This window comes from Oncorhynchus kisutch, linkage group LG18, assembly GCF_002021735.2.
Source record: "Oncorhynchus kisutch isolate 150728-3 linkage group LG18, Okis_V2, whole genome shotgun sequence".
Lineage (NCBI taxonomy): Eukaryota > Metazoa > Chordata > Actinopteri > Salmoniformes > Salmonidae > Oncorhynchus > Oncorhynchus kisutch.
In genome coordinates this window covers 4,836,040-4,848,539 of record NC_034191.2, presented here as the reverse complement: position 1 = coordinate 4,848,539, position 12,500 = coordinate 4,836,040, and the positions used below count along the sequence as shown (strand labels likewise).

The window sequence follows — 12,500 nt, the reverse complement described above, 5'->3', positions numbered from 1 at the left end:
ATACATGGTGGGGGTGTATAGTTCACCCAGGTGAGGTATATAAGTGGTGGGGGTGTATAGTTCACCCAGGTGAGGTATATAAGTGGTGGGGGTGTATAGTTCACCCAGGTGAGGTATATAAGTGGTGGGGGTGTATAGTTCACCCAGGTGAGGTATATACATGGTGGGGGAGTATAGTTCACCCAGGTGAGGTATATAAGTGGTGGGGGTGTATAGTTCACCCAGGTGAGGTATATAAGTGGTGGGGGAGTATAGTTCACCCAGGTGAGGTATATAAGTGGTGGGGGAGTATAGTTCACCCAGGTGAGGTATATACATGGTGGGGGTGTATAGTTCACCCAGGTGAGGTATATAAGTGGTGGGGGTGTATAGTTCACCCAGGTGAGGTATATAAGTGGTGGGGGAGTATAGTTCACCCAGGTGAGGTATATAAGTGGTGGGGGTGTATAGTTCACCCAGGTGAGGTATATAAGTGGTGGGGGAGTATAGTTCACCCAGGTGAGGTATATAAGTGGTGGGGGTGTATAGTTCACCCAGGTGAGGTATATAACAGGTGGGGGAGTATAGTTCACCCAGGTGAGGTATATAAGTGGTGGGGGTGTATAGTTCACCCAGGTGAGGTATATAAGTGGTGGGGGTGTATAGTTCACCCAGGTGAGGTATATAAGTGGTGGGGGAGTATAGTTCACCCAGGTGAGGTATATAAGTGGTGGGGGTGTATAGTTCACCCAGGTGAGGTATATAAGTGGTGGGGGAGTATAGTTCACCCAGCTGAGGTATATAAGTGGTGGGGGTGTATAGTTCACCCAGGTGAGGTATATAAGTGGTGGGGGTGTATAGTTCACCCAGGTGAGGTATATAAGTGGTGGGGGAGTATAGTTCACCCAGGTGAGGTATATAAGTGGTGGGGGTGTATAGTTCACCCAGGTGAGGTATATAAGTGGTGGGGGAGTATAGTTCACCCAGGTGAGGTATATAAGTGGTGGGGGAGTATAGTTCACCCAGGTGAGGTATATAAGTGGTGGGGGAGTATAGTTCACCCAGGTGAGGTATATAACAGGTGGGGGAGTATAGTTCACCCAGGTGAGGTATATAACAGGTGGGGGAGTATAGTTCACCCAGGTGAGGTATATAAGTGGTGGGGGAGTATAGTTCACCCAGGTGAGGTATATAACAGGTGGGGGAGTATAGTTCACCCAGGTGAGGTATATAACAGGTGGGGGGTGTATAGTTCACCCAGGTGAGGTATATAACAGGTGGGGGTGTATAGTTCACCCAGGTGAGGTATATAACAGGTGGGGGAGTATAGTTCACCCAGGTGAGGTATATACGTGGTGGGGGAGTATAGTTCACCCAGGTGAGGTATATAACAGGTGGGGGAGTATAGTTCACCCAGGTGAGGTATATAACAGGTGGGGGAGTATAGTTCACCCAGGTGAGGTATATACGTGATGGGGGAGTATAGTTCACCCAGGTGAGGTATATAACAGGTGGGGGTGTATAGTTCACCCAGGTGAGGTATATAACAGGTGGGGGAGTATAGTTCACCCAGGTGAGGTATATACGTGATGGGGGAGTATAGTTCACCCAGGTGAGGTATATAACAGGTGGGGGTGTATAGTTCACCCAGGTGAGGTATATAAGTGGTGGGGGAGTATAGTTCACCCAGGTGAGGTATATAAGTGGTGGGGGAGTATAGTTCACCCAGGTGAGGTATATAAGTGGTGGGGGTGTATAGTTCACCCAGGTGAGGTATATAACAGGTGGGGGAGTATAGTTCACCCAGGTGAGGTATATAAGTGGTGGGGGTGTATAGTTCACCCAGGTGAGGTATATAAGTGGTGGGGGAGTATAGTTCACCCAGGTGAGGTATATAAGTGGTGGGGGTGTATAGTTCACCCAGGTGAGGTATATAACAGGTGGGGGAGTATAGTTCACCCAGGTGAGGTATATAAGTGGTGGGGGTGTATAGTTCACCCAGGTGAGGTATATAAGTGGTGGGGGTGTATAGTTCACCCAGGTGAGGTATATAAGTGGTGGGGGAGTATAGTTCACCCAGGTGAGGTATATAAGTGGTGGGGGTGTATAGTTCACCCAGGTGAGGTATATAAGTGGTGGGGGAGTATAGTTCACCCAGGTGAGGTATATAAGTGGTGGGGGAGTATAGTTCACCCAGGTGAGGTATATAAGTGGTGGGGGTGTATAGTTCACCCAGGTGAGGTATATAAGTGGTGGGGGAGTATAGTTCACCCAGGTGAGGTATATAAGTGGTGGGGGAGTATAGTTCACCCAGGTGAGGTATATAAGTGGTGGGGGAGTATAGTTCACCCAGGTGAGGTATATAAGTGGTGGGGGAGTATAGTTCACCCAGGTGAGGTATATAAGTGGTGGGGGTGTATAGTTCACCCAGGTGAGGTATATAAGTGATGGGGGAGTATAGTTCACCCAGGTGAGGTATATAAGTGGTGGGGGAGTATAGTTCACCCAGGTGAGGTATATAAGTGGTGGGGGAGTATAGTTCACCCAGGTGAGGTATATAAGTGGTGGGGGAGTATAGTTCACCCAGGTGAGGTATATAAGTGGTGGGGGAGTATAGTTCACCCAGGTGAGGTATATAAGTGGTGGGGGTGTATAGTTCACCCAGGTGAGGTATATAACAGGTGGGGGAGTATAGTTCACCCAGGTGAGGTATATAAGTGGTGGGGGTGTATAGTTCACCCAGGTGAGGTATATAAGTGGTGGGGGAGTATAGTTCACCCAGGTGAGGTATATAAGTGGTGGGGGTGTATAGTTCACCCAGGTGAGGTATATAACAGGTGGGGGAGTATAGTTCACCCAGGTGAGGTATATAAGTGGTGGGGGTGTATAGTTCACCCAGGTGAGGTATATAAGTGGTGGGGGTGTATAGTTCACCCAGGTGAGGTATATAAGTGGTGGGGGAGTATAGTTCACCCAGGTGAGGTATATAAGTGGTGGGGGTGTATAGTTCACCCAGGTGAGGTATATAAGTGGTGGGGGAGTATAGTTCACCCAGGTGAGGTATATAAGTGGTGGGGGAGTATAGTTCACCCAGGTGAGGTATATAAGTGGTGGGGGAGTATAGTTCACCCAGGTGAGGTATATAACAGGTGGGGGAGTATAGTTCACCCAGGTGAGGTATATAACAGGTGGGGGTGTATAGTTCAGCAGAATAACTGTTATTCCTTGACAAGGCATGACAACCATATCAGACCATTGGAGTCAGAGCTATTTCAGTAGAAGGTATTTCAGTAGAAGGTATTTCAGTAGAAGGTATTTCAGTAGAAGGTGTTTCAGTAGAAGGTATTTCAGTAGACGGTGTTTCAGTAGAAGGTGTTTCAGTAGAAGGTATTTCAGTAGAAGGTATTTCAGTAGAAGGTGTTTCAGTAGAAGGTGTTTCAGTAGAAAGTATTTCGGTAGCAGATATTTCAGTAGAAGGTGTTTCAGTAGAAGGTGTTTCAGTAGAAGGTGTTTCAGTAGAAGGTGTTTCAGTAGACAGTATTTCAGTAGAAGGTGTTTCGGTAGAAGGTATTTCAGTAGAAGGTATTTCAGTAGAAGGTATTTCAGTAGAAGGTATTTCAGTAGAAGGTATTTCAGTAGTTAGGAGTACTAGATGTATTTCATTGAGGTAGTTTGCATGCTGCATCACATCTTTTCCTGACTCTGTAATTAGTGGTCAGTCTATACTATAGTGTTCCTGGGTTCACTTTACTGTGCTGTGAAAATCTCTCCATTTTATTTTAGGCTCCATGTATGTGCAGAGCTAGTGTAGTACAACATGTCTCTGTTTTGATCCGTGTGCTTATCAGATTGCCTGGAACTGTGAGGGTTGGTGAGGTGTTAAGGTGGACTGGAGGATGTGATCTGAATCAGCCTGTTAAGGTGGACTGGAGGATGTGATCTGAATCAGCCTGTTAAGGTGGACTGGAGGATGTGATCTGTATCAGCCTGTTAAGGTGGACTGGAGGATGTGATCTGTATCAGCCTGTTAAGGTGGACTGGAGGATGTGATCTGAATCAGCCTGTTAAGGTGGACTGGAGTATGTGATCAGTATCAGCCTGTTAAGGTGGACTGGAGGATGTGATCTGTATCAGCCTGTTAAGGTGGACTGGAGGATGTGATCTGTATCAGCCTGTTAAGGTGGACTGGAGGATGTGATCTGTATCAGCCTGTTAAGGTGGACTGGAGGATGTGATCTGTATCAGCCTGTTAAGGTGGACTGGAGGATGTGATCTGTATCAGCCTGTTAAGGTGGACTGGAGTATGTGATCTGTATCAGGCTGTTAAGGTGGACTGGAGGATGTGATCTGTATCAGGCTGTTAAGGTGGACTGGAGGATGTGATCTGTATCAGCCTGTTAAGGTGGACTGGAGGACGTGATCTGTATAAGCCTGGTAGCCTGGAGAAGTTTAACTGTAAGGGTTGGTGAGGTGTTAAGGTGGCCTGGAGGAGTTGTAACAAAGAGGCAACAAAGAGAGATAGAAAGAGAGATAGTAAGAGATAGTAAGAGATAGTAGAGAGAGAGAACAAAGTAGCCCAGCCAACCAGACCCATCTACCTCTAGTAGCCCAGCCAACCAGAGCCATCTACCTCTAGTAGCCCAGCCAACCAGAGCCATCTACCTCTAGTAGCCCAGCCAACCAGACCCATCTACCTCTAGTAGCCCAGCCAACCAGACCCATCTACCTCTAGTAGCCCAGCCAACCAGACCCATCTACCTCTAGTAGCCCAGCCAACCAGACCCATCTACCTCTAGTAGCCCAGCCAACCAGAGCCATCTACCTCTAGTAGCCCAGCCAACCAGAGCCATCTACCTCTAGTAGCCCAGCCAACCAGAGCCATCTACCTCTAGTAGCCCAGCCAACCAGAGCCATCTACCTCTAGTAGCCCAGCCAACCAGACCCATCTACCTCTAGTAGCCCAGCCAACCAGACCCATCTACCTCTAGTAGCCCAGCCAACCAGAGCCATCTACCTCTAGTAGCCCAGCCAACCAGAGCCATCTACCTCTAGTAGCCCAGCCAACCAGACCCATCTACCTCTAGTAGCCCAGCCAACCAGACCCATCTACCTCTAGTAGCCCAGCCAACCAGACCCATCTACCTCTAGTAGCCCAGCCAACCAGAGCCATCTACCTCTAGTAGCCCAGCCAACCAGACCCATCTACCTCTAGTAGCCCAGCCAACCAGACCCATCTAGGTGTGTGATGTCACGTAGGCAAGGACAGTTCCTTAGAACTGGTATATATCTTTCCCCCGGGAAGCAGTTTGTAGAGAGAGATAAAGGGACTGTTGTTTATCTATCGCTAGTAGTCTCACTGGAGGGTCAGTAAGATGCAAATGTCTAGCTAGACAGCAAAGAGCAGACAGGGCCAATTGGATTTGGATTTGCATGGAACACATGCACGCGCACACACACGCACGCACACACACACACACGCATGCATGCACGCACGCACACACACACCTGAGTAGTTGGTATAAACAATGAAATGTGTGGGAGTGTATGTGAATTTTTCAAATACTTTCCAAGTGTATTTTTAAATACCTAAAAAAATATTCAATTAATTGTCTTTTCAACACACACACACACACCCTACTGACACGCTGACGTGTGCGTGTGTGTGTGTGTGTGTGTGTGTGTGTGTGTGTGTGTGTGTGTGTGTGTGTGTGTGTGTGTGTGTGTGTGTGTGTGTGTGTGTGTGTGTGTGTACATGGGACTGTCCCATATTATGCTGCACTATATATAGATGTGTTCCTGGGAACACACTGCTTTGTTTGTCTATAGATGGGGACTCTTGCTGTGATGGCATTTCTATTTCCGTGTGTGTATTGGTGTGTTTATGTGTCCTTCAGTGTGTGTGTGTGTGTGTGTGTGTGTGTGTGTGTGTGTGTGTGTGTGTGTGTGTGTGTGTGTGTGTGTGTGTGTGTGTGTGTGTGTGTGTGTGTGTGTGTGTGTGTGTGTGTGTGTGCATTGTTAAGTTAATCTTGAATGGATGTAAGAGTTCAGGTACCTGTTCAAGTGAAAATGTTGTACTGGGAGAGATAGACAGGGAGGGAGAGAAAGAGAGAGAGAGGGAGAGAGAGAGAGAGTCAGAGAGAGACAGAGAGAGAGAGAGAGAGAGAGAGAGAGAGAGAGAGAGAGAGAAAGAGGAGAGAGAGACAGTGAGACAGAGAGGAGAGAGAGACAAAGAGAGACAGAGAGAGAGGAGAGAGAGACAGAGAGACAGAGAGAGAGAGAGAGAGAGAGAGAGAGAGAGAGAGGAGAGAGAGGAGAGAGAGAGAGACAGAGAGATAGAGAGGTAGAGAGAGACAAAGAGAGACGGGGAGAGAGAGAGAGAGAGAGAGAGAGAGATCGAGATCGAGATAGAGAGAGAGAGAGAGAGAGAGAGAGAGAGAGAGAGAGAGATCAAGATCGAGATCGAGATCGAGATAGAGATAGAGAGACAGAGAGACAGAGAGAGACAGAGAGAGAGAGAGAGAGAAAGAGGAGAGAGACAGTGAGACAGAGAGGAGAGAGAAAGAGAGAGGAGAGAGAGAGAAAGAGAGAGGAGAGAGAGAGAAAGAGGAGAGACAGTGAGACAGAGAGGAGAGAGAGACAAAGAGAGACAGAGAGAGAGAGAGATCGAGATCGAGATAGAGAGAGACAGAGAGAGAGAGAGGAGACAGAGACAGAGACAGAGACAGAGACAGAGAGACAGAGAGACAGAGAGAGAGAGAGAGAGAGAGACAGAGAGATAGAGAGGAGAGAGAGACAGAGAGAGACAGAGAGATAGAGAGGAGAGAGAGACAGAGAGACAGAGAGACAGAGAAAGAGAGAGGAGAGAGAGACAGAGAGAGGAGGGAGAGACAAAGAGAGACGCAGAGAGAGAGACAGAGGAGAGGGAGACAGAGAGAGACAGAGAGATAGAGAGGAGAGAGACAGAGAGACAGAGAGAGAGAGAGATGGCGGGTGAGACAGAGAGACAGAGACAGAGAGACAGAGAGAGAGAGAGAGAGAGATGGCGAGTGAGACAGAGAGACAGAGACAGAGAGAGAGGAAGTGAATGGTCATTCAGGGAATTTCATCACTTCTATGAAGTCACTCAGTTTCCTGTTAATGTTGTGACTGCTGACATTTGGCCACACACACACACACTGTTACTAAGAGCAGCTCTTATGACAGCACACTGTGACAGTCTCAAAGTCGCCTCATACCGTGTGTGTGTTGTGTGAGAATAACCTCACAGGTCCATTAGACACGTCTAGTACTACTGGTTGTGATGATAGTGAGACCAGTGTTCTTTGGCCGCTATTCAATCAACTGCTTATGGTGGATTTTCCGGATCGTGTTTCCAGAGGTGTTGATCTCAGCTGGTAATCATGACAGTTCGAGGAATGATAAGTCATGACGTGCATTGATATGTTGCAATGGATTTCGTGGGGAAATAACCAATCACGATGAGACATCGGCAGCTCTGAACTCGATGGCTTCAGGCAACAACGGATGACTCTGACTGTACATCAAAATGCTGTGAAAACGTTTGGCACCAATACTTTGCCAACACTTCATTTGAACCCGGTAGTTGTTATATTACCGTTACTTAAACACACTCGTCAGTCCCATTTAACAGCTCTATATAGCTTTGACACAGTAGATATTTATAATATATAATATAATATATTTAATATATATTTATAATATATAATGTTTCATACAACGTTTTGCAACGTCTTTCATTTTCATTCAATACAAAGTTAACAACGCGTCAAATCATCTGTTTACAACTTTTAAACTCCTAAAAGGTTCTAAATCCGGTTGAAGGTTCTAAATCCGGTTGAAGGTTCTAAATCCGGTTGAAGGTTCTAAATCCGGTTGAAGGTTCTAAATCTGGTTGAAGGTTCTAAATCTGGTTGAAGGTTCTAAATCCGGTTGAAGGTTCTAAATCCGGTTGAAGGTTCAAAATTCAGTTTAAGGTTCTAAATCAGATGTCAACTCCCTCCATTCTGGTACACTGCTGGGCAGATTCATGTGAAAACTCCCTCCATTCTGGTACACTGCTGGGCAGATTCATGTGAAAACTCCCTCCATTCTGGTACACTGCTGGGCAGATCAATGTGAAAACTCCCTCCATTCTGGTACACTGCTGGGCAGATCAATGTGAAAACTCCCTCTGTTCTGGTACACTGCTGGGCAGATCAATGTGAAAACTCCCTCCATTCTGGTACACTGCTGGGCAGATCAATGTGAAAACTCCCTCCATTCTGGTACACTGCTGGGCAGATCAATGTGAAAACTCCCTCTGTTCTGGTACACTGCTGGGCAGATCAATGTGAAAACTCCCTCCATTCTGGTACACTGCTGGGCAGATCAATGTGAAAACTCCCTCCATTCTGGTACACTGCTGGGCAGATCAATGTGAAAACTCCCTCCATTCTGGTACACTGCTGGGCAGATCAATGTGAAAACTCCCTCCATTCTGGTACACTGCTGGGCAGATCAATGTGAAAACTCCCTCCATTCTGGTACACTGCTGGGCAGATTCATGTGAAAACTCCCTCCATTCTGGTACACTGCTGGGCAGATCAATGTGAAAACTCCCTCCATTCTGGTACACTGCTGGGCAGATCAATGTGAAACCTCCCTCCATTCTGGTACACTGCTGGGCAGATCAATGTGAAAACTCCCTCCATTCTGGTACACTGCTGGGCAGATCAGTGTGAAACCTCCCTCCATTCTGGTACACTGCTGGGCAGATCAATGTGAAAACTAACTCTCTGCCATCCTTGACTGAACACCGGCCCCAGTTTTAGTTTCAAACCAGTGAGGTATAAACCTCCCAGTCAGTTAGAAAGAACATTAGAAAGAATATATAGAGAGAATATATAGAGAGAACCGATAGAGAGAATATATAGAGAGAACAGACAGAGAGAATATATAGAGAGAACAGATAGAGAGAATATATAGAGAGAACAGATAGAGAGAATAGATAGAGAGAATAGATAGAGAGAATGGACAGAGATAATAGATAAAGATAATGGATACAGAGAATGGATAGAGAGAATGGACAGAGATAATAGGTAGAGAGAATGGATAGAGAGAATGGACAGAGATAATAGACAGAGATAATAGATAGAGAGAATGGATAGAGATAATAGACAGAGAGAATGGACAGAGATAATAGACAGAGATAATAGATAGAGAGAATGGATAGAGATAATAGATAGAGAGAATGGACATAGATAATAGACAGAGAGAATGAATAGAGAGAACAGATAGAGAGAATGGACAGAGATAATAGATAGAGAGAATGGACAGAGATAATAGACAGAGAGAATGAATAGAGAGAACAGATAGAGAGAATGGACAGAGATAATAGACAGAGAGAATGGACAGAGATAATAGATAGAGAGAACTAAACATATCAACACTGGCTTACTTCTTCTATCTTACTCTGTTTCACTATGTGTTCACAGGGCTGGACACAGACCTTTGGTGGGGCAGGTGCTCACTATGTAAATACCACCCTGCATCCCACTGCTGGCTTGCTTCTGAAGCTAAGCAGTGTTGGTCCTGGTCAGTCCCTGGATGGGAGACCAGATGCTGCTGGCTTGCTTCTGAAGCTAAGCAGGGTTGGTCCTGGTCGGTCCCTGGATGGGAGACCAGATGCTGCTGGCTTGCTTCTGAAGCTAAGCAGGGTTGGTCCTGGTCAGTCCCTGGATGGGAGACCAGGTGCTGCTGGAAGTGGTGTTGGAGGCACTCTTTCTTCTGGTCTAAAAAATATCCCAAAACCCCAGGGCAGTGATTGGGGACATTGCCCTGTGTAAGGTGTCTTTTGGATGGGACGTTAAATGAGTGTCCTGACTCTCTGAGGTCACTAAAGATCCCATGGCACTTATCGTAGGGGTGTTAACCCCGGTGTCCTGGCTAAATTCCTAATCTGGCCCTCATACCATCACGGTCACCTAATCATCCCCAGTTTACAATTGTCTCATTCATCCCCCTCCTCTACCCTGTAACTATTCCCCAGGTCGTTGCTGTAAATCAGACCGTGTTCTCAGTCAACTAACCTGGTAAAAATTTAAATGTGTCGTCTGGGAACAGACTTTTGATGTACTCAAAGTAAACACATTGTAGGCTACGTTTAGCTCCCAAGTGGTGCAGCGGTCTCAGCGCAAGAGGCGTCACTACAGTCCCTGGTTCGAATCCAGGCTGTATCACAACCGGCCGTGATTGGGAGTCCCATAGGGCGGCGCACAATTGGCCCAGTGTTGTCCCGGGGGTAGGCCGTCATTGTAAATAAGAATTTGTTCTTAACTGACTTGCCTAGTTATATACAGATACAAACATTAATACACATTGTAGGCTAAGCAAGCTAACATTCAATCAATCAAATGTTTTTATGAAGGCCTTCTTAGTCACAACGTGCTGTACAGAAACCCAGCCTAAAACCCCAAACAGCAAGCAATGCAGGTGTAGAAGCACGGTGGCTAGGAAAAACTCCCTAGAAAGGCCAGAACCTAGGAAGAAACCTAGAGAGGAACCAGGCTATGAGGGGTGGCCAGTCCTCTTCTGGCTGTGCCGGGTGGAGATTATAACAGAACATGGCCAAGATGTTCAAATGTTCATAAATGACCAGCATGGTCAAATAATAATAATCACAGTAGTTGTCGAGGGTGCAGCAAGTCAGCACCTCAGGAGTAAATGTCAGTTGGCTTTTCATAGCCGATCATTCAGAGTATCTCTACCCGCTCCTGCTGTCTCTAGAGAGTTGAAAACAGCAGGTCTGGGACAGGTAGCACGTCCGGCGAACAGGTCAGGGTTCCATAGCCGCAGGCAGAACAGTTTAAACTGGAGCAGCAGCACAACCAGGTGGACTGGGGACAGCAAGGAGTCATCAGGCCAGGTAGTCCTGAGGCATGGTCCTAGGGCGCAGGTCCTCCGAGAGAGAGAGAGAAAGGGAGAGAGAGAGAGAGAGAGAGAAAAAGAGAGAGAAAGGGAGAGAGAGAGAGAGAGAGAGAGAGAGAGAGAGAGAGAGAGAGAGAGAGAAGAGAGAGAGAGAGAGAGAGAGAGAGAGAGAGAGAAGAGAGAGAGAGAAAGGGAGAGAGAGAGAGAGAGAGAGAGAGAAAAAAAGAGAGAGAAAAAGAGAGAGAAAAAGAGAGAGAAAGGGAGAGAGAGAGAGAGAGAGAGAGAGAGAGAGAGAGAGAGAGAGAGAGAGAGAGAGAGAGAGAGAGAGAGAGAGAGAGAGAAAAAGAGAGAGAGAGAGAGAGAGAAAAAGAGAGAGAAAGGGAGAGAGAGAGAGAGAGAGAGAGAGAGAGAGAAAAAGAGAGAAAAAGAGAGAAAAAGAGAGAGAAAAAAGAGAGAGAAAGGGAGAGAGAGAGAGAGAGAGAGAGAGAGAAAAAAAGAGAGAGAGAGAGAGAGAAAAAAAGAGAGAGAGAGAGAGAGAAAAAGAGAGAGAAAAAGAGAGAGAATACTTCAATTCAGACAGGACACCAGATAAGACAGGAGAAATACTCCAGATATAACAGACTGACCCAGACTGGCCCCACGACACAAACTATTGCAGCATACTGGCTGAGACATTCCCACTACATGGGTGGCTGTTAGCTGATCATGTAGGCTAGATGAATCAGCTAGTTAGATATATCAGATGTACACAAACACACACAGATAGACATCCCATGTGGTTCCGCTTTAAACAAACTACAACTGGAAGCAAGACTGTAGTCAGTGTATTCCAGACCGGAGCAGGGCAGGTGGTGTAACTGTCTAATGAGATCTATAGCGTGTTTCATGCTAAGCTAAGACAATAACACATGTTCTCAGTAACCTGACCAGGTAAATGGTGTGTTCAGTACATGACAGATGTGTTCAGTACGCAACAGGTGTGTTCAGTATGTGACAGGTGTGTTCAGTATGTGACAGGTGTGTTCAGTACGCGACAGGTGTGTTCAGTACGCGACAGGTGTGTTCAGTATGTGACAGGTGTGTTCAGTATGCAACAGGTGTGTTCAGTACGTGACAGGTGTGTTCAGTACGATACAGGTGTGTTCAGTACGTAACAGGTGTGTTCAGTATGTGACAGGTGTGTTCAGTACGTGACAGGTGTGTTCAGTATGTGACAGGTGTGTTCAGTATGTGTAGTGGAAAGCCTTCCCAGAAGAGTGGAGGCTGTTATAGCAGCAATGTTCCTACATCTAGTGGAAAACCTTCCCAGAAGAGTGGAGGCTGTTATAGCAGCAATGTTCCAACATCTAGTGGAAAGCCTTCCCAGAAGAGAAGAGTGGAGGCTGTTATAGCAGCAATAATGCCCGTGATTTTGTAATGAGATGTTCGACGAGCAGGTGTCCACATACACTTGACCATGTAGTGTATGTAAACCTATTCACACGTGTACACACAACCTGGTTAGACTGGTAACCTGGTTAGGCTGGTAACCTGGTTAGACTGGTAACCTGGTTAGGCTGGTAACCTGGTTAGACTGGTAACCTGGTTAGACTGGT

At 46.5% G+C, this 12,500-nt stretch overlaps 1 protein-coding gene across 1 annotated transcript in view; it reads left to right on the top strand.

The window, feature by feature from the left end:
* The window catches only part of rasgrp4 (RAS guanyl releasing protein 4), a 50,672-nt gene that overhangs the window by 4,401 nt on the left and 33,771 nt on the right, over window positions 1-12,500 (top strand). The window lies entirely within an intron of this gene.